The following is a 20120-nucleotide window of genomic DNA, read 5'->3' as shown; positions in this document are numbered from 1 at the left end:
GCCCTTGCACCAAAAAATACTTGGGTGGCACTTTGTTTTTGCTATATAGAGAGTTAGAGTAAAGGAATGAGTTTTCAATATGTGAGGCTTTTTTTTTTTTTTTTTTGAGACAGAGTCTCGCTTGTTGACCAGGCTAGAGTGAGTGCCGTGGCGTCAGCCTAGCTCACAGCAACCTCAATCTCCTGGGCTCAAGCAATTCTCCTGCCTCACCCTCCCAAGTAGCTGGGACTACAGGCATGCACCACCATGCCCAGCTAATTATATATATATATATTAGGTGGCCAATTAATTTCTTTCTATTTATGGTAGAGACGGGGTCTCACTCTTGCTCAGGCTGGTTTCGAACTCCTGACCTCGAGCAATCCGCCCGCCTCAGCCTCCCAGAGTGCTAGGATTACAGGCGTGAGCCACCGCGCCCGGCTAATATGAGAGGCTTTTAAGAGAGACATGAATCTAGTATAACTTTACAAAATTTAATACCCTTTCAAAGCTAAATTAACGCTAGTCTCCCACTTCACTCTCAATAGGTATAAAAGAGATGCATTCAAATTGTTTTATATGTTAGCTATAAAAAAATAGTCCCTTAGAACTTTTATTTTTAAAAAAATTAAATAGTCTGTATAATTATCTCATTTAGTTCGCCACACATAGCCTTAGGATGAAAGCCAGGGCTGACATGGGAACATTCTGGGGTCAACAAATTTTTACAAAGAAAAAGAAACTACAAGGTCATCCTCCAGTTTTGAACTTTGCTAGCCCTTTCTGTAAAACAAATTCCCCTTATAACCATGAGGCGAGTGCTTGTAAGAAGAAAAGAGTCTTTACTAAGCACAAGTCACCAAACAAATAATTGCAGCCCATGCACCTTGCGCCAGGCACCTCCAGGCTCTGGGGCCCAGGTGGCTGGAAATCAGACACCCGACACAAAATGCTTAAAGTCCCAGCAACTATTGGCTGGATTCACTAAGCAGAAGCAGGCGATACGTTTCTCTCTGGTCTTCCAGCCTATCCATTTCAAACTTGGTAACTGTTTTCTGTTGGTGGGGGCGAGGGGGGAGGAAAATATTCTAGGCATCACGCCCCTGTTTCCATGGTCTTGATGGTGTCTCCCTATATGCATAGGCTCTGCCTGTGTCTAGAGTCCATTCCCTTGGTAGTTACTGAGGTACCAGTCTCTGGGGACAAGTCTCTCGGTTAAGGTCACCAGTCCCGCAGAGCTTCTGTCACTCCCGCCCAACTTCCACAACCTTCAGTGCTTACCTCTGTGGACACACTCCTCTCATTCCAGTCTCCAGAGAAGACGCTCTTTGGAGGCACTAAGTGTCTTATTTGACCTGAATGGATCCCCCTCCCGAGCACAATGCCTGGGTTGTGGGAGGCACTCAAATGAGTAATAACAGCCATCATCATAGCTGATGTGTATCAAGTGCGTATTACATGTCAGCCACTGGGCTACATCAATTATCTCACCTAAAATGCACAACAAAGATGTGAAGCAGGTACTTTGATCAATATCATTTTTTTTTTTTTGAGACAGAGTCTCACTCTGTTGCCCAGGCTAGAGTGAGTGCCGTGGCATCAGCCCAGCTCACAGCAACCTCAAACTCCTGGGCTCAAGCAATCCTCCTGCCTCAGCCTCCCGAGTAGCTGGGACTACAGGCATGCACCACCACACCCAGCTAATTTTCTCCATATACATTTTTAGTTGTCCGGCTAACTTTTTTCTATTTTTAGTAGAGACGGGGTCTTGCCCTTGCACAGGCTGGTCTCGAACTCCTGACCTTTGAGTTATCCTCCCACCTCGACCTTCCAGAGTGCTAGGATTACAGGCGTGAGCCACCTGCTCAATATCATTTTGCAGATGAGAAGAATGAGGCTGGGAAAGGCTCAGCAGCTTGCCCAAGGCCACACAGCTGGCAAGTTAAAGAACCGGGTTTTCATCCCCACTCCAGGACGGAGAACCCCAAGCTGTCTGCTGCACTCGCTAAGCACTAAGCGAATTCACCAAGGCCGTCACACTAACAAGCCTGACCTGTCCTACAGCCCCCAGTGCTCGGGCCAGGGCACTCCCCTCTCGTCTTCACACCAAATCCTGGTTTCACTGGAAGAAGGAAGTGAGCCCTCTGGACAAAGGTAGAGAGACAACTCACACCCACCATCCTCAGCCATATCTTCTTGCACACCAGAAATAATTGTCCCCATGAGAGGGACTCTCAAGCAAGCTGAATAGCAGACACCATGGTTTTACAATAGCTCCTGCTACGTAAGGCAACACGCGCACAATAATAATAATAATAATAGTTCTGGGAGACTAATTAACATCAATTGCTAGAAGATGGGTCTTCATCCATCCCCCTCTGCATTGCAAGATGATGATGTAGTTTAACAGTAAATGAACATGGCTTTCCCAAAGCCATCCAGTTAATCAATCAAGTAAATCCTCAGTCTTCTCCTTAGCCCAGATTTCTATCTTCCCCACCATCATTACCATCTTGCTTAGAAAATCATTTCTGGGCCTTTCTGCCGCTCCACCGAGCTGGATTGTCACTTAAAGGCCTGTTAACTAACTGGAATTGCTGCTCCGCAGCTGCAAATAAAAATCACACGCAGCTTAGATGAGGTTATCATGGGAGCTGATTAATTAGCAGTCACGGAGCCCTGAAAGTAGAGTTCCATTTCATTAACGTAGACATGTAATGTTTCTGGTGCATATTGTTGTGATTTAAACACTTTCGCTCCACAGCGGGGAAGATGTGGAGACAAAGGAAAAATGTGAAGTCTGTGTGTTTCTTAGGAGTGAAATCAAATATAAAAGATTTCTGAAATACTTGTAACGGTTCGCAATGAGCTGGGGTCTGTCCCTGCCAGAGTCTGTTCTGAGTATTTCATGAGTATTAGCTCCTTTGGTCTTCAGGTCGATCCTAGGAGACAGGCACTATTACTGTTTGCACTTGATACAGGAAGAAATGAGGCACTGAACTATCACCGAGCGGTAGGGCTGGGGGTGACACTCAGCCGACTGCAGAGCAGTGGTCCTCAATGCGGGGGGCAGGGGTTACCCCCAATGGACATTTGCAATGTCTGGAAATTTTTTTTTTTTTTTTTTTTTTTTAGAGACAGAGTCTCACTTTGTTGCCCAGGCTAGAGTGAGTGCCGTGGCATCAGCCTAGCTCACAGCAACCTCAATCTCCTGGGCTCAAGCAATCCTACTGCCTCAGCCTCCCAAGTAGCTGGGACTACAGGCATGCGCCACCATGCCTGGCTAATTTTTTGTATATATATATTTTAGTTGGTCAATTAATTTCTTTCTATTTTTAGTAGAGACGGGGTCTCAATCTTGCTCAGGCTGGTTTCGAACTCCTGACCTCGAGCAACCCGCCCGCCTCGGCCTCCCAGAGTGCTAGGATTACAGGCGTGAGCCACCGCGCCTGGCCTAGAAATATTTTTGATTGTTATGAGTTGGTTGTCATTGTCAAGGTGTCATGTGTCAGGGGACTTCTAGTGGGTAGAGGCCAGAGATACTGCTAAACATCCTACAACGCACAGGTTAGACCCTGATGGTAAAGAACTATCAGTCCCAAAATATTAATAGTGCCGAGGTAAAGAAACCCTACTCCAAAGCTATTGTGTTCTTGCTATTGTGTTCAGGGCTTGCACTCACAGAAAAGGGCCGATCACCAGTGGTCACCTCCCTTCCCTATGTTCTAGCTGTGCTACTTCCTGGCAAGTCACCTCAGTAGCAACACCATCCACAAACAGGGCTGCATTCACTTGCCCAAAGGCTGAATTTGACCTCGTAAAAGCCCTGTGAGCCCTCGGGTTCCCTATCAAAAGCTATGACATCTCTAGAAATAATAATCAAATATGTTACATTGGGGCAGAAACAGCAAATGGTTCAACAGAGTAAAAAAGTGAGACTCTAGAGAGATATATACATATATGTGCAATTTAGGAGCAAGTAAAAATATCCTTTCAAAGCAGAGGAACTAATCACAAAGAAGAGAAGGGTAGACAGGAACTCTCTGTACTATCTATGCAACTCTTCTGTAAATATAAAACTATCCTAAGTTAAAAGCTTATTTAAAAAAAAAAAAGTAGAGGGAAAAGCTAGTACCTAGTAGAGGGGGAAAAAACTAACATCAGATAATGTCTCACGTTGCACACACACAAAAAAAACACCCTTCAGGTGGATGAAAAAGTTAAGTGCAAATGAACAATGCGGTAACAGAAACTATAAAAGTTTTAGAAGTAAACATAAGAATAAATCTTTATAACCTTCACTTTCTCAACGAGACACAGAAATCATTACAGAAAAGACTAACAGGTTTGGGACAACCTGTGCGGCAATACAACCGCACGTTGGAGAGGTGAGGAGTGTCACTCCAGTAAAGAAATAATCAGTGGCCGGGCGCTGTGGCTCACGCCTGTAATCCTAGCTCTTGGGAGGCCGAGGCGGGCGGATTGCTCAAGGTCAGGAGTTCAAAACCAGCCTGAGCAAGAGCGAGACCCCGTCTCTACTATAAATAGAAAGAAATTAATTGGCCAACTAATATATATATAAAAAAATTAGCCGGGCATGGTGGCGCATGCCTGTAGTCCCAGCTACCCGGGAGGCTGAGGCAGAAGGATCACTCGAGCCCAGGAGTTTGAGGTTGCTGTGAGCTAGGCTGATGCCATGGCACTCACTCTAGCCTGGGCAACAAAGCGAGACTCTGTCTCAAAAAAAAAAAAAAAAAAAAAAAGAAATAATCAGAACTGTTTTCGCAGCTTTCCTTGGGGAGACATTTCGCAGTGGAAAGCTTTGACTCTCGGGTTGCAGAAGGCCCAGGGAAAGGCCCGTGGTGGAACACCACCGGCATGCCTCTCTCATTAGCTTGAGATTTAGGAGACACATTCTCCTTCCTTCTCTCTGTTCCTGGTGTCACCAGGTCAAGGAAGTCTCTGGCAAGCACATGCAGGGTTATTGGTGCAACCCTAGAGCCTAATTCCGGGCTTTGCTAGAACAGTTGGCTCCTTTTTTTTTTGTTATTTAAATGTCTGAACTGATCTGGGTGGCATTTTCTCCAGCAGTGGGACCAGCTGGCAAGGACTGTAGGCCGGACAACTGCTGATCCCTGCACACCAGGCCTGTGCCCAAATGGTGGCACCGCATGACTCCCTCCAGAAAAAGCTAGAGAAAATGTTCAGTTCCACATGCAGAACTCTGCAATTAGCTTCCCTTGAGCTCTGCAGAGTTTTATGCCCAAACCTCCAAGAAATATTAAGTCATTTTTTTCAATATAAACTTGTGTTCTTGTCGCCAACAAGGAATGCATCTAAATAGTCATATCCTTAAAGATATAAGTCTTCTGAAGAGTCAGGAACTACAGAAAGGCAAACAAGCCACCCCTTTGATGGTATATCCAACTATTTGCATTGTCCTATTATCTTTTCTTAAAGAATAAAAAGATCATTCTAGGATTTTGGAGAGATTGGGCGCAGTGGCTCACACCTGTATTCCTAGCACTTTGGGAGGCCAAGGTAGGAGGATCAGTTGAGGCCAGGAGTTCAAGACCAGCCCGCGTAAAATAGCAAGACCCTGTCTCTACAAAAAATACAAAAATTAGCAGGGCATAGTGACACACATCTAGAGTCCCAAATACTTGGGAGACTGAGGCAAGAGGATTGTTTCAGCCCAGGAGTTTGAGGTTGCTGTGAGCTATGAGGACACCAGTGCACTCTAGCCCGGGCAACAGAGCAAGATCCTGTCTCCAAAAAAAAATCTCGGAGAAAAGATAAAAAATAGTATGTAAAAGTATAAAAGCCCGTCTGAATGAGGGAAGTCAGATGGGAGTCCTTACTGGGCAGTAGGGCCTTGGCTAGATTACTTGACCTCTTTAAGTCTCAATTTCCTTAGCAGTAAAATGGATTTCATTCATTCATTCAAAAAATATTTAATAAGCTCCCATTATGTGCCAATTCTACTGTCTCTAACCTTACAAATGAAAGGTTCATGAAAGAATTACATGAAAATGCTTTGCAAATTGTAAATCATAAAAATACTTCATAAATTACTATTTAAAAAACAAAAAAAGAATTTAGAAACTGAGAGTAGTGGCACTCGCCTGTAATCCCAGGTATTCAGGAGGCTGAGATGGGAGGATCGTCTGAGCCTAGGAGTTTGAGACCAGCCTGGGCAACATAGCAAGACCTCATCTCTAAATAAATAAATAGATAATTTTCTATTGTTAAGACTGAAGCCAGGAACAAATAAAGAAGTTTTGCCAGATTTTAGACCAGCCAGAGGGAAAAATCACCATTGCACTTCAAAAAGTGCCCCAAAACTGGCTTTTAGGGACCACACCCAAGACTATAAATTGCTGACAGCTAGGAAAAACAAATACTCACTACAGGTTTAGCCCAAAGGCCTACAATGAAAAGATAAGACTTCACGGAGTAGATGCACTACATTGGTCTGATCCCAGAGGACCTTTGGAGAAAGAGTGACTATAGGAATTCAGGGATGAGAAGAGGACCAAGAATGCGTCGCCCAGCTATCCAGGCAGCTCTTCGCCCCATCCCAGGCCTGGGCCTTGTGGAATCCTGAAGTTAATACCAGTCACCACCTACCCCACGTGCTAACAGTCCAAGTAAATCCAAACAGCCTGAATAACCCCTAGAGTCAAAGTTTCTCCCTTCTGCTCTCTCTCTGTGAGCCCCACCACAAAGAGCTTCTTATACTGCTCCTCATCTGTTCCAAGGAATGCTATGCATAAGGACAGAAATGTGATTTAAAAAACAAAAACAGGCCGGGCGCTGTGGCTCACGCCTGTAATCCTAGCTCTTGGGAGGCCGAGGCGGGCGGATTGCTCAAGGTCAGGAGTTCAAAACCAGCCTGAGCAAGAGCGAGACCCCGTCTCTACTATAAATAGAAAGAAATTAATTGGCCAACTGATATATATATAAAAAAAAAATTAGCCGGGCATGGTGGCGCATGCCTGTAGTCCCAGCTACTCGGGAGGCTGAGGCAGAAGGATCACTCGAGCCCAGGAGTTTGAGGTTGCTGTGAGCTAGGCTGACGCCACGGCACTCACTCTAGCCTGGACAACAAAGTGAGACTCTGTCTCAAAAAAAAAAAAAACAAATGAAGACAGAAGTCTGTTCTGTCCACAAACCCCATTGTCAGCATGGCCCTACAGTCAGAAAGGTTTGGGGTAAGAGCAAAGAAGAACCTGGCAAGACAAATAAAATAATGGGCACTAACGTGAAGGTCCCAAATCACAAGAAAATAGATGCAATAATTAAGCCCATCAAGGCATCCAGAAACAAGAGCGACACTGCTTGCCAATTAATATCCAAGTCGAGCTCAGCATGTAAAAAAGATTCTTTAAAAAAAAGATAGAAAATTAAAAAAACTCAACATCCAAAGGTTGAATGAGATTGAGAATAGGAACACAATAAATAAAAAGTAATAGCCATAATGCCCCAGCCTCCAGGCTCTCAATATTGCAGTAAATGTTGCACCCTTATTTACTGTGCAATATTTTTATCCATTGTCACTGCAAGAATGTTTATGACTTGCTAAATAGAGGCCACAGTCTACAACTCCAGGGCTTAAAGCATATTATTTTATCATCCATAGAGAGGTTCTAAACCACTTCCCCACCCCACCCTGGAAATAACAAAAGGTTAAAAATAATTTTCCTTTTGGAAATGGAATCACATCTTAACTAAAGCATTGGAAATATCTCCCAAGTCACTGACATTTTTATATTTATAGACCATGACAAAAGTCTCACCTACTTTAATTCTAATGTCATTCAATATGCTTTAAACATCTTGATTATATCTTTAATGTGCCATTTTACTCTGCAATAATCCACTGTACAAAAGCCTGCTGCCTCTCAGAGAAAGATAAAGTACATAATAAATCAGCTTGCAACGATTATTTTCTTTTCCCCAGCTCATACTCAACAGCGAGCTCCTAAAATTTCATTTTATTTTGGCATTCCCAATTCAGCCTTCCCCCTACCCGGCTCCCCCTTCCCCCCCTTTTCATTTTGCTCCTCTGTCCTGTCCATCCTGCCCACCCCCTTTTTGGGTTTTACCACTCCAACGGCCCTGCTGCGGCCATCCAGGGAAGGAAGAGAGCTGTCAAGTGTCTTGGAGAAAGAGCATCTTTCTGGAGAAAGACTCTTGCTCACTGGGGTAGAGGAAGGCACGCAGAGGCCTATTTGCATATGCTTTTATTCCATTTCCACACCCTGCACGCGAACGCTCTCTGGAAAGTCCCTTCTAAATGCCTCCTCGGTGTGCGGCGAGGGAGGAAGAGGCTGGGCCGGAATGGAAGGTTCCAGCCTGGCTGTGTCAGTCGGCCTCTTCCTGGGGGAGGCGCCCCCCCCCCCCGCCTGCTGCCTGCAGGGTCCTCGCCCACAGGGGCTGGGGGGTGGGGGTCGGGGACCCTCTTCCAGCGCGCGAGGGGGACAGGAGGCTGCGTTGGCCTGCGCGCCCTGGAGGGTTCTGTGCAGGGCGCGCGTGCGCCCCTCCCGCCTCCCCCGAGGAAGTTCTGGTCAGGCGCTGGGTCCCCGAGCTTCCTGCCTGTACTCCCCGCGGCCCCGCGGGGAAATCCCGAGAGCTTTATCGGCTGCCCAACGAGCCTGTTGGCTTTTCAAGTACGGAGGAGGCTGAGTTTCGGCCAAAACCTCAATTTAACGTTAACCAAAAATAAATAAATAACGTGTGTGCAGGCATTGAACAAGAGAGAGAGAATCGGGCGACGTGCAGGCAGGCAGGCGGGAGGCTCAGAAATCTCTCTTCCCAAGCACCTTTCTCTGGACATGTGGGAATTCGAGGCAGTCTTGGGTCTCAGAGAATGCAAGCTGTTAACGGCTAAATCTTAAAGAGCACCTACTAGGCGCCAGGCACTCTGCTAAAGGTTTCCCATTCTCTCCTGATGCCACAAGCGGTGACATCAAATGGCCAGGATTATGATCTCCATTTTGCAGATAAGGGAATGTTATCTTTGGTGAGGTTAGGGACACTTGCCTAAGTGTCTCTAGCACAATTAGTACAGGCTTCTGCAGGCACCCTTTGCTGCTCCTTTGCACAAACTAGAAAGGCCTTGCAAGGCCCTTGGAATGTGCAACTGCAAATTCAAATTCCCAGTCAAGATAAATACAGCCTTCCTACCTGAAAATTTGCCCAGGTACAGAAAAGAGCCATTTCAAAGAATCTTGCTTCCAGGCAGAGGAAGTCACTTCCCTGACCTCCCCAGAAGGTGCCCATTGCTTATCTTGCTGGGCTTCCAAAAGGTTTGTTGCAACTTCTATTATAGATCCCATTTAAAAAGCAAATATTTATTGAGCACTTACTATATGCCAGACACTGAACGTACATACATGTTCTTATTTAATCTTCCCAACAACCCCCCAAAGTAGATTTTACTATTAATATTATTATGACCAGATTAGAAATGAGAAAACTGAGGCTCAGAGAGTTCAAACCTGTGCCCAAGGTCACACAGCTAGAAATTAGCAGAGCCAGGATTTGAACTGAGGTTTGCTGTCTCCAAATCTCTGAACCCCATACGCTGCACTACACTGCCTCTCAAAGGGCAAAACTATCCCTTGGTTGGGGCTCTGTCCCATTGGAAGGGAGCTGCTTGGGGTGTGGTCTAGACCCCCACATCTGAGTTGGCTCTGAGCTGGGCACCGTGCAGGGTTTGCTGGAACACTGGGTGGATAGAAGGAAGCACAAGGTGACCAGAAGAGTTAAGAGTACTGCTGGCCAGGTGCAGTGGCTCACGACTGTAATCCTAGCACTCTGGGAGGCCAGGGTGGGCAGAACGTTTGAGCTCAGGACTTCAAGACCAGCCTGAGCAAGAGCGAGACCCCATCTCTACTTAAAATAGAAAGAAATTAATTGGCCAACTAAAAATATATAGAAAAAATTAGCTGAGCATGGTGCTGCATGCCTATAGTCCCAGCTACTCGGGAGGCTGAGGCAGGAGGATCACTTGAGCCCAGGAGTTTGAGGTTGCTGTGAGCCAGGCTGATGCCACGGCACTCTAGCCAGGGCAACAGAGTAAGACTGTGTCTCAAAAAAAAAAAAAAAAAAAAAAGAGTACTGTTAACCCATCCCATGTCATATTAAGGAGTAAATGACCTATTTGTGAAGCTTTTATAAAAGGTTAAGAACTGCACAATGTCAATTAGTGACAATTCTGTTTAAAGAAATCAGAAGTCATTTGGATCCGTGGACTGAGGCTAGACTCAGATGGAGCAAGTGGGAGGCAGGCCTGACTGGTTTCTGCTAACAAGTTCATTATCCCGTGCCAGTCGGTTAGCTCCACTTCTGTGTTCCTAAGGGCTCCTTCACAACACCTGGGGCTCATTTGGTATGGTTTTCCAGAAAAAGGAATGTGGATGCTTGGAGCCAGAATTTAAATAGCTATATGCCGCCAGCTGTAGGCCTCCATCAGCTGCCTTTTGCCTGGGGAAAAATAGACTCTAAATAATCTTGAGGCAGGTTTTCAGGGATGACACAGGAATTCAGCCTCATCCTTTTATAATCAAAATGTATATCATTTTTTTTGTTTCATTTGGTTGCGGGACAGGGCGGAGGTGAACTCAAACACCATTTATGGAACTTACTTTACATGCCAGGCAAAGTGCTGTGCACTTCGCCACCATTGTCTCGTTTAATGCTTCTGGGATGGGCATTGCCATCTCCACATGACAGAAACAAACGTGCAGACGACGGTCGCTCAGACAAGCTAACCAGCTTCCTACGATTAAATGCAAAGAGATGCTGAGAGGAAGGGAATTGTGAGGATGAATCTTCCCTGGTGACAAGAGCTGTGCCTTTCCTGGTTTGGAGTCCAACTAAATGTCACGCTGCATTCCCCCCAGGTGCTCATAAATGCAAAAACGAACTGAATTATTGCATTGGAGCTATTGTCTACCCTTACTTAGGAGGCGATCTTGAACATGGGTATGAAGATTTTTTTTGAGCCCTGCATTTTTATTTTAATTCCAAGTAGAGTCCCTTTCCTGTGAGTGCCTTACTCTCTCCTCGCCTCTCCCAATTGTATTAGACATTTTAAAATGCACCCACACCATTGTGCACAGTTCAGTACCATACCATTTTATATAAGGGATTTGAGCATCTGTAAATCTTGGTATCCATTGGGGTTCCTGGAACCAATCTTCTGTGGATACCAAGGAATGACTCTACTGTTCCCTGAAAATTGCAAATGTCAGAACCATGTCCTCGACTTGCACAGTTCTGCAGTAACATTGACATGAGAGTTAAAGGTAATAAATTAATTCAATGCTATGATGTTACATTGAGGAAGCATTAAATTAAACATTTACTAGCATTGATTTTGTATTTTTCTTTTTGAATTTTGGAACCAATTGATTTTTTTCCCCGTGAACTCCAGAAAAGCACATACACACAGTGTCCAGAGTCCCTGATGTTTTACTTGGCTCCACGTTTAAGTAATGGTTTTGCTCTATGCTTTACATTGCACATACTGGGGGCTTGAGAATCTCGCCACTGTTCACTTTAAATGTCACGATGTGAGTTCAGAAGTACAAAAATGTAAAACCAGAAAGATGACCCTCAACTGTGCCCCAAGTATTATGGGAATGTCTCCACCTGAGTTCTCTGGCCCTCAGACTCTCTGATCTGGTAGTAGGAAATTGTGACGTAGACTGCTATGAAAAATAACCCCCCCAAGTGTGATGACAGTGTTTGTGTTTCCAACCCACTTGGTAGCTGAGATGCTTAGGGTTCTTAAACCCAGGAAATTCCCCAAATAGACAGCTGCTACAGGGTTGAGGGTTAGAGCTGGTGTCTTGATCAACTTGCATTTCAGCCAGGAGCCAGGTGAGAGATTCAATTCACCCCTGTCTCTACAGATTCAAGCGAGGGTTCACTCCCTGCAGGACTGCCTCTATCCAAAGAAAAATCTCACGTAGCCAAATGCCCTTCTGCCCCAAGTGGGGCATATAAATCATAACGGTCACCAGACATCCTGCTGGCTGGCACAACCCATGCTTTCTCCCTTCTTTTATCAGAGCATAGGGCTATCTGGCAGATAGCCAGAGATACCTTGTACAACATCTTTAACTTTTCATTTGTGCACAACTGGTCTCTTCAACTGGTTTAAACACCTGTAAAGGCAACAGGGAGTCATCAAAAGAGCCAGGCTGAGAAAAACTAACTTAACCTCTCTAAGCCATTCTTCTAAAAAAAATCAGAAATAATCCCTGCCTGACAGTGTTGCATTAAAGATTAAATTTATTTTAAAAGCCAGTAAAGTGTCAGACATAATACATAGTCCATAGCAGGCCCTGGAAATGATAGAACAAAGAGATCGCCATTAAATATCTTTGCTGTGTATCTTACGTGTGCTCTGCCCAACTGGACCCCCAGAGAGCTATTGGAAAGCCTCGCACTAGGGAAAGAGATCGTACCATGCTGTCAATATCAAAGTGCAGGAAAACAAAAATGATGCCAGTTGTGTTCCTGCACCTTGAAAATCTGTAAATGGAAAATCGCCACATCTCTGGAGGTAGAAACAAAGGAAGTGGGCCTACAGCAGGGCCATCTCTCCACTCAGAAGTCTGCAGACGCTGGAGTCCGACTCACAGCACACGGGGGACCCGTGAGTCGTCTTTGCACTCATGGTGAAGACTGCCACACCCAGCAAGGCGAGCAAAAGAAAGACAGGCATTACTCGCCAAGAGAGCACACCCTGACCCACCCAGCAAACTGAGGAAATCATCAACAGCGTGGGCAAGGATTCAGCCAAACAACGTTCACGAGTAAAGCTGTCTTAGCATCAAAATACTGGCAACAAGGCCGGGCGCGGTGGCTCATGCCTGTAATCCTAGCACTCTGGGAGGCCGAGGCGGGAGGATTGCTCGAGGTCAGGAGTTCGAAACCAGCCTGAGCAAGAGCGAGACCCCGTCTCTAATATAAATAGAAAGAAATTAATTGGCCAACAAATATATGGAGAGAAAAAAATTAGCCAGGCATGGTGGCGCATGCCTGTAGTCCCAGCTACTCGGGAGGCTGAGGCAGGAGGATTGCTTGAGCCCAGGAGTTTGAGGTTGCTGTGAGCTAGGTTGATGCCACGGCACTCACTCTAGCCTGGGTAACAAAGTGAGACTCTGTCTCAAAAAAAAAAAAAAATACTGGCAATGAATCTAGTTGTCCAAAGTGGAGAATTGGTTAAATAAATTATGGTGCATCTATAAAATAAGCACTATTTAAAATGAAGATGCTAAAGAATACTTAATAACATTAAAAATATCTTCTAGATGTATGTTAAAAGGGAAAATAATGCTATAAAATGCTTGATGTTGTCAGCTCTTATCTGTAAGAAGTGGAGCAACACGCCAAAAAGATAACAGCAGTTATTTATAGAAGGTAGATGGGACTATGTGAGATCTTTCTTCACCTTTTCTCATCTGTGCTTTCTATATTAAAAAAAAAAAATAAGTGTAGCATGCTTTTATACAAAGGAGGGAATTGTTAATGTGAGAGAAAGGAAGAAGGAGAGGGAGGAGGAAAAGGAAAAAAAGGAATGGAAGGAGCTCAGAAAGCAGAGGCTGATATACATCTTCCTACCAAGCTGCTTCCTTCCCCCCTACAAGCCTGTCTGCTCTGCCTCTTCAAAGCTTCAGGGTAGGAAAAGCAATGCAAGCCATGCTGCTAGCAAAAGATTACAGATGAAAGGCTAGGAACATATATCCAATGCACTAACACATAGTAAATATTTATGATCAGAGATAAGTGCAATTTAAGGATAATTTAAAGCAAAAATTTCTTTGTCTTCCCCATGCACTCCTAAAAGCATGAAAGTGTCCTGAAACTACCCAAAAGCTTTCAACTGAGTGGAATGATCCAGACGGAGCAATACGGGAACATCATCTTCTTCCAAAAGCATCTCAAGGGAAAATGCAGTTTACAGCAAACAGTATTAAGGAAATGATTGTGTGGCGCTGCACTACCTGTGGGTCCCAACTTGAGTCACAGTGTGACACAGTGTTGCAAGCAGAGGTGGAGGAAGGGACAGAGCCCCGGCCGCAGTCCCTTCGCTTCCATGTACCAAATGGGCCACTGCTTGAGCTCTGTCTGCCTCTCTTGCCTCATTCTGGGGCTAGAAAAAAATAGTGGTACCTCGCAGGGCTTTTACTAGGATTAAATGAGTGTTTAGAGCCTTGACCGATGTTTAGGAGGTACTCCATAAATGAATGATTGGTTATTCTAGTGCATTGGTTGCCTGGCATGCATTCCCCTTCCTAACTCTATTTCAGATTACCCTCATGAAATCACTACTCTCCTGTTCTTTACCCTGTTATTTTGGGTGGAATTGATCCTACGCTCACCTCCAAGGGTGGGCACTGATTGGCTTAAACCATTCTTCTGAATGCTGATGATGGTTTCAGGAGAGGGCCTATGACCCAATTCAGGCCCATGAGACAGAAGCAATCCTGAAGCTTGTGAAGAGTCTGCAGAGGAGATCCCTCCTCCCCTAGAGGGTGTTGTGTATGAAGACGGAGCCTGCAGCTGCCACAGCCATTCGGCTACCGTAAGGGAGGTGCCAACGGGCCTCATATAAGAGCTGAAACGAAGCCAATGCTAAAGAAAGCTCTTGGTGGTATCACTGGGATCCCTGGATCAGGCCTCACCTGAGGTAAGATCTGCTAAACATCTCAGCACTATGAAGCAATAAACTGTTATTTATTCCAGTTAAGTTTGGTCTTTTGCAATTTGCACATTAGAAGCCCTAATTGACCCGCTTTTCTAAAATGGATAATCCTTTGCCTTTCTTTGTCTGAACGCTTAGTATGTTCCAGGCATTCTCTCATCAACAGAATCTGATGAAGAGTTGAGTCTCACACTCCCTTTCATTTTCTTTACAGAAAATGAAAGCAAATAAACCTTCAGCTGCCCTCAGCCTTTCCTACCTCAACTATTGCAACCCCCTTGCCCAATGTCCAAGGTACCCTCCAAAGCCAACCACAGGAAATGAAAAATGATCCAGTAGTTTAGAATAAAAAAAAAAACACAGAAACTAAGTCAGAAGCATAAAACTTTGTGTTCTTTGCATATCTATGTGCCTGTTAATCCAGTAACTACCCGAGAGGGAAGTGCAAGAAATATAATTTGCAACAATATATTTAATCATTCTGATGAAATTCCACTACAATATAAATGTTTCTGGGATTTTGTGAAAAGCTGCTAGAAAGGCTGGGCACAGCTTAGAATCTGCTAACACAGCTTCGAATCACCCCAACACCTAGCCCAGTGTCTCACATGCAATAGGGACCAGTACACACTTGTTGAATCCAAATGCCTGTCATTTAGGCTACACTTGCTTAAACCACAATTGCAACCATTTATTGAACACCCACTATCCACCAGGCACTTTGCTGGCCAATTCATACACATTCTCATAGATAGTTTATCTCAAAGCACATCTGCATGGCAAGTACTGAACTTCCATTCCTATTTATAGAGGAGAAAACGGAATCAGACAGCTTGCCTGGGGCCAGACAGGTAGTAAACGATGGGGCTAAGATTAGAACCCTGGCCTACTATGTAAAAGACACATTGACAGTGAATCACACATCACATGAGTATCAGTAGATGAGCAAAAGATCATGTGGTTACGAGATGTAAAGGTCAAGGGCACAGATATTTAAGAGGTGGGAGGCAGCGTGATGTAGAGGGGAAAAAAAAAAAAAACAGGAGCTCACAGCTTTGCTATGATTGAGCTACAAGACCTTAAACAGGACAAAGAATTCATTCATGCATTTGTTCAACAAATGCTCGTTAAGGGTCCACTATGCGCTTAACACTCAGGAAACAACAATGAATAAAACAAACAGGGTCCGTCTCCTTGTGGAACTTGCAATCCCATGAAGATCCGAGAAGTGCAAAGACTCTTAGGGATCACATGGTCCAATTCTCCCTTTGACAGATGCAAGGATTGAGACCCAGACAGAGGGAGGGATTTGCCCAAAGTTACACGGTGAGTTGGTTAGTGGCAGAGCTGGCCTAAAACCCAGCTCTTCCTGTGGCTCACGACAGTGCTCCACAAATAAAAGGATGAACTGCCTGCCCCCAGCCCCACAGGACTCCCATAAAACTGAGATGGGGTATTTGAAAGCAGTTGAAAAGGCCTATTATTATGAATAAAGATGTTCATTACAGCACTGTCAGAAGTAGCAGCCACATGCACACACACAAAGACACTGGAAATACCTTAAATGCACTCCAAGTGAGGTCTTGTTAAGTAAACTATGGCACATCAGTATAATGGATGCTTTTGCTACTAAAAAAAATAATAATAACAAATGTTAGGTTTACTGGCTTGGCCTTGAGAATGCCCATGGTGTTTTGTTAAGCACTGGGGGAAAGCAAGTTGGAGACCAATAAATATAACATATTCTCATTTTTGTTGGTTTCTTGGCTTTAATAGGAACATGTAGATGTGTTCATGGTTTGCATACTCATGTTTGAACAAAGGTATGAAAATACGTACAACATTGGTTTCCTCAGGGGATGGAACTGGAAGATAGAAGGAGGCAATTATTAACTTTTTATTTACAAATTCTATCATCTGACTTGGTACAGGCATGCATACTTTTATTTTTGTTCTAAAAATAATTCTTTTTTTAAATAGGTAATATATTCGCATGGTTCAAAATTTAAAAGAGACAAAAGCACATAGAGTAAAAAGTATTCTACTCACTCTGTCTTCCAGAGTAGGCTCTCAGTTTCCTGTGTATCTTTCCAGAGGCAGCTAATGCAAATACTGAGATCTATGTATGTATGCATAATACAAAACATTGCACCTTGGTTGTTTTTCGCTTGACAACATTTCTTGGCTCTATGTTGTCTAGTCAGTTCAGGCTGCTATAACCAAATACCATAGGGTGGTATTCTGGGTGGCTTACACAACAAAATATTTATTTCTCACAGTTCTAGAGGCTGGGAGTCTGAGATCGGGGTGCCAGCATGAGCAGGTTCTTGGTGAAAGCCCTCTTCCAAGTTTGCAGACGGATGCCTTCTTGCTGTGTCCTCACATGGCAGAGAGAGAGAGAGAGAGAGAGAGAGAAAGCACATGAGCTCTCATGACCTAATTACCTCCCAAAGGCACCATTTCGTGGACTGGGCTTCAACATATAAATTTGGGGTGGGGGCACATAAACATTCAGTCCATAATATGTACCATATCCATATGCATCATGCTTCCTTTTCTATAGCTGCATTTATTTAACACCCCCCTTCCTGATAGGCATCTAGGTAGTTTCCAGTCTTTGCTCAAATAAAAACAATGCTGAAAAGAGTCACTTCTTAAAATTATCCTTCAGGCCAGGCGCGGTGGCTCAAGCCTGTAATCCTAGCACTCTGGGAGGCCGAGGCGGGCGGATTGCTCGAGGTCAGGAGTTCGAAACCAGCCTGAGCAAGAGTGAGACCCCGTCTCTACTATAAATAGAAAGAAATTAATTGGCCAACTAATATATATATATAAAAATTAGCCGGGCGTGGTGGCGCATGCCTGTAGTCCCAGCTACTCGGGAGGCTGAGGCAGAAGGATTGCTTGAGCCCAGGAGTTTGAGGTTGCTGTGAGCTAGGCTGACGCCACGGCACTCACTCTAGCCTGTGCAACAAAGCGAGACTCTGTCTCAAAAAAAAAAAAAAAAAAAAAAAAAAAATTATCCTTCAAAAAGCACATCAGATCATGTCATTGCTCCACTCAAAAATCTCCAGGAGAATCTGGTTTCATTCACAGAAAGGATGAAAATCCTTCCAATGGCCCAGTGAATTCTGCACCTCACCTCGCCCCTTGGGACATCACTTCCTACCAATACTCCCTGCCCTCTCCAATGGGTGACAAGGGCCTTCTTGCTGCTCTGCAGAACTCTGCTCAGCCTCCCTCCTTCAGCTCCTTCAAGGCTTTGCTCACATCGTACCTTCTTAAGGAGATGCTGCATACATTAAATCACACCTACACCCCAGTTCTCTTCTGCCTTATTCACTTTCCACCATTTTTTCCATAGCATTTGGTCACCTTCTAACATACTGTGTAACTTTCTTATTTACTATATTCGTTGTCATCTGTCTTCCCCCACTAAAATGTAAGCTCCCTGAGGGCAGGGATTTGTGTCTGTCGTGTTCATTGATGTGTCTCCAGTGCCTAGCAGAACACAGTAATTGGCACATAGTAAGGTGCAATAAATATTCCATGAATGAACAAATATGAATGAATGTCATAAGCACATGAGCATACTTTATTACATACATGTTTGGTTTTTTTTTTGAGACAGAGTCTCACTTTGTCGCCCAGGCTAGAGCGAGTGCCGTGGCGTCAGCCTAGCTCACAGCAACCTCAAACTCCTGGGCTCAAGCAATCCTGCTGCCTCAGCCTCCTGAGTAGCTGGGACCACAGGCATGCGCCACCATGCCCGGCTAATTTTTTATATATATATCAGTTGGCCAATTAATTTCTTTCTATTTATAGTAGAGATGGGATCTCACTCTTGCTCAGGCTGGTTTCGAACTCCTGACCTCGAGCAATCCGCCCGCCTCGGCCTCCCAGAGTGCTAGGATTACAGGTGTGAGCCACCTCGCCCGGCCTACATGCATATTTTTAACGAAGCAAGTTAACAAGTAGGAAAAAAGGGAAGGCATATTGTATTTGGAGAAGGGAGTATAGGAGTTGCAGATTTAGCCACTGCCTTTCAAAACAAGACCTCCACCTGCAAGCACAGTGCTAGTTGGATGTGATTTGCTTGTGTCACTTTTCACATGCATCTCATGCAATCCTCACATTAACTTGTGCATTCAGTAAGTGCCATTGTTATCCCTTTTTAGAGTTGAGGAAACTTGGGCACAGAGCAGTGAAGTGGGGTGTCCAGGGTCACACAGTGGCAAGGTGGTAGAAACCCCAGCACGGACGAAAGGCAGCAGCCTGGGCCCAGAACTGTGCTCACGACTACCTAACTACAACCCAAGTTTCCATTCAAGCCAGTGGACGTTTGAAACCAAGTCAATTCCTATGAAGCCACTAATCAATCACCATAGTCCAACATTCTTAACTTTATTTTCACACGGAGACACAGCATTGAGAGAGTCATGCTCCTGCTCCAAGCTAACGACACACTGAGGTGTGAGCAATTCACTCGGGGTCACCCTGCAGTGTGTCATGGAGCTAAGATTCGAATCCAGATATTCCTCATTCCTGAGCTTACCCTCAAGCACCATACCACGCTGCCAGCCCTTGAACCGGAATGAAGGAAAAATAAACAGGAGGGCCATATGCACCAAGGAGCTCCCAGAAGTTTCCTTGCCTCCAACGACTCACATCAGCCACCAAGGCTGCCATCTCCTCTGGACAAGCTTTGACTCACAAGGTTCTTTCAACAGGGAACATTGCCAGCTGAGATAGTAGCTTGATCAAAGCAGTGGCTGGGAGCTCTCGCAACCGTGTCAACAGGGCACTGGATAGCACCACCTCCAGCTTGAAATATTATCTAAGAGGCAACTCTCGGTCATCCTCCAGGCTACCAATGTGGCCATCGGAATGTCTGAGTGACAGACAGTGTCAGCGCACATCAGGCCTCCGAGACCCGTGTACTCTTGCTCTCCACATCTCCTATCAGAACATTGTAAGTCATAGTTCCATCTCAAGTGACATATCCTTCCAGGGCAGGAGGCAGCTGACATTTAATTTGCCATTGACCTAGAGCAGGCTGATGAGTGTCTTGATGCTGCCTATTTGCACTGGTGAAATTTAAAAATGATGAATTAAGCCTACATGTATTTATGGGTGGTTGCCTAGGTTTGGGAGGCCTGTGTTGAGATGATGTTAGTTTCCGGTGGTAGCATGGCATCTCTCTGGGTCCCAGTTCTCTCGTCCGCCGAGTTGGTGGCTGTGATGAAGGCTGTGAATTCAGGCTCAGTTTCTCTCTGAGCACTGACCATGGCCAGTCCTCACAAGTGTTCCTTGTGCTGCTTCACTCCTCACTCCCAGCCAGTACAGAAGGGCCCCAGAAAATCAGGGACACCAAAGAAAGAAATGTTTCAAAAGCAACAGATAATTCAACAAAAACACC

At 44.9% G+C, this 20120-nt stretch overlaps 1 long non-coding RNA gene across 1 annotated transcript; it reads right to left on the bottom strand.

The window, feature by feature from the left end:
• Positions 1–1683: 1683 nt before the first annotated feature.
• LOC142863103 (uncharacterized) lies at positions 1684–6782 on the bottom strand. Its single transcript, XR_012914002.1, has 2 exons — positions 6191–6782; positions 1684–1767 (listed from the first exon to the last, which is right to left on the bottom strand). It is a non-coding gene; the product is annotated as an uncharacterized LOC142863103 (long non-coding RNA).
• Between the last annotated feature and the right edge of the window lie 13338 nt (positions 6783–20120).

This window comes from Microcebus murinus, chromosome 21, assembly GCF_040939455.1.
Source record: "Microcebus murinus isolate Inina chromosome 21, M.murinus_Inina_mat1.0, whole genome shotgun sequence".
Taxonomy (NCBI): domain Eukaryota; kingdom Metazoa; phylum Chordata; class Mammalia; order Primates; family Cheirogaleidae; genus Microcebus; species Microcebus murinus.
Note: the sequence above shows the minus strand (reverse complement) of the source record. Positions and strands in the feature narration are given on the sequence as shown.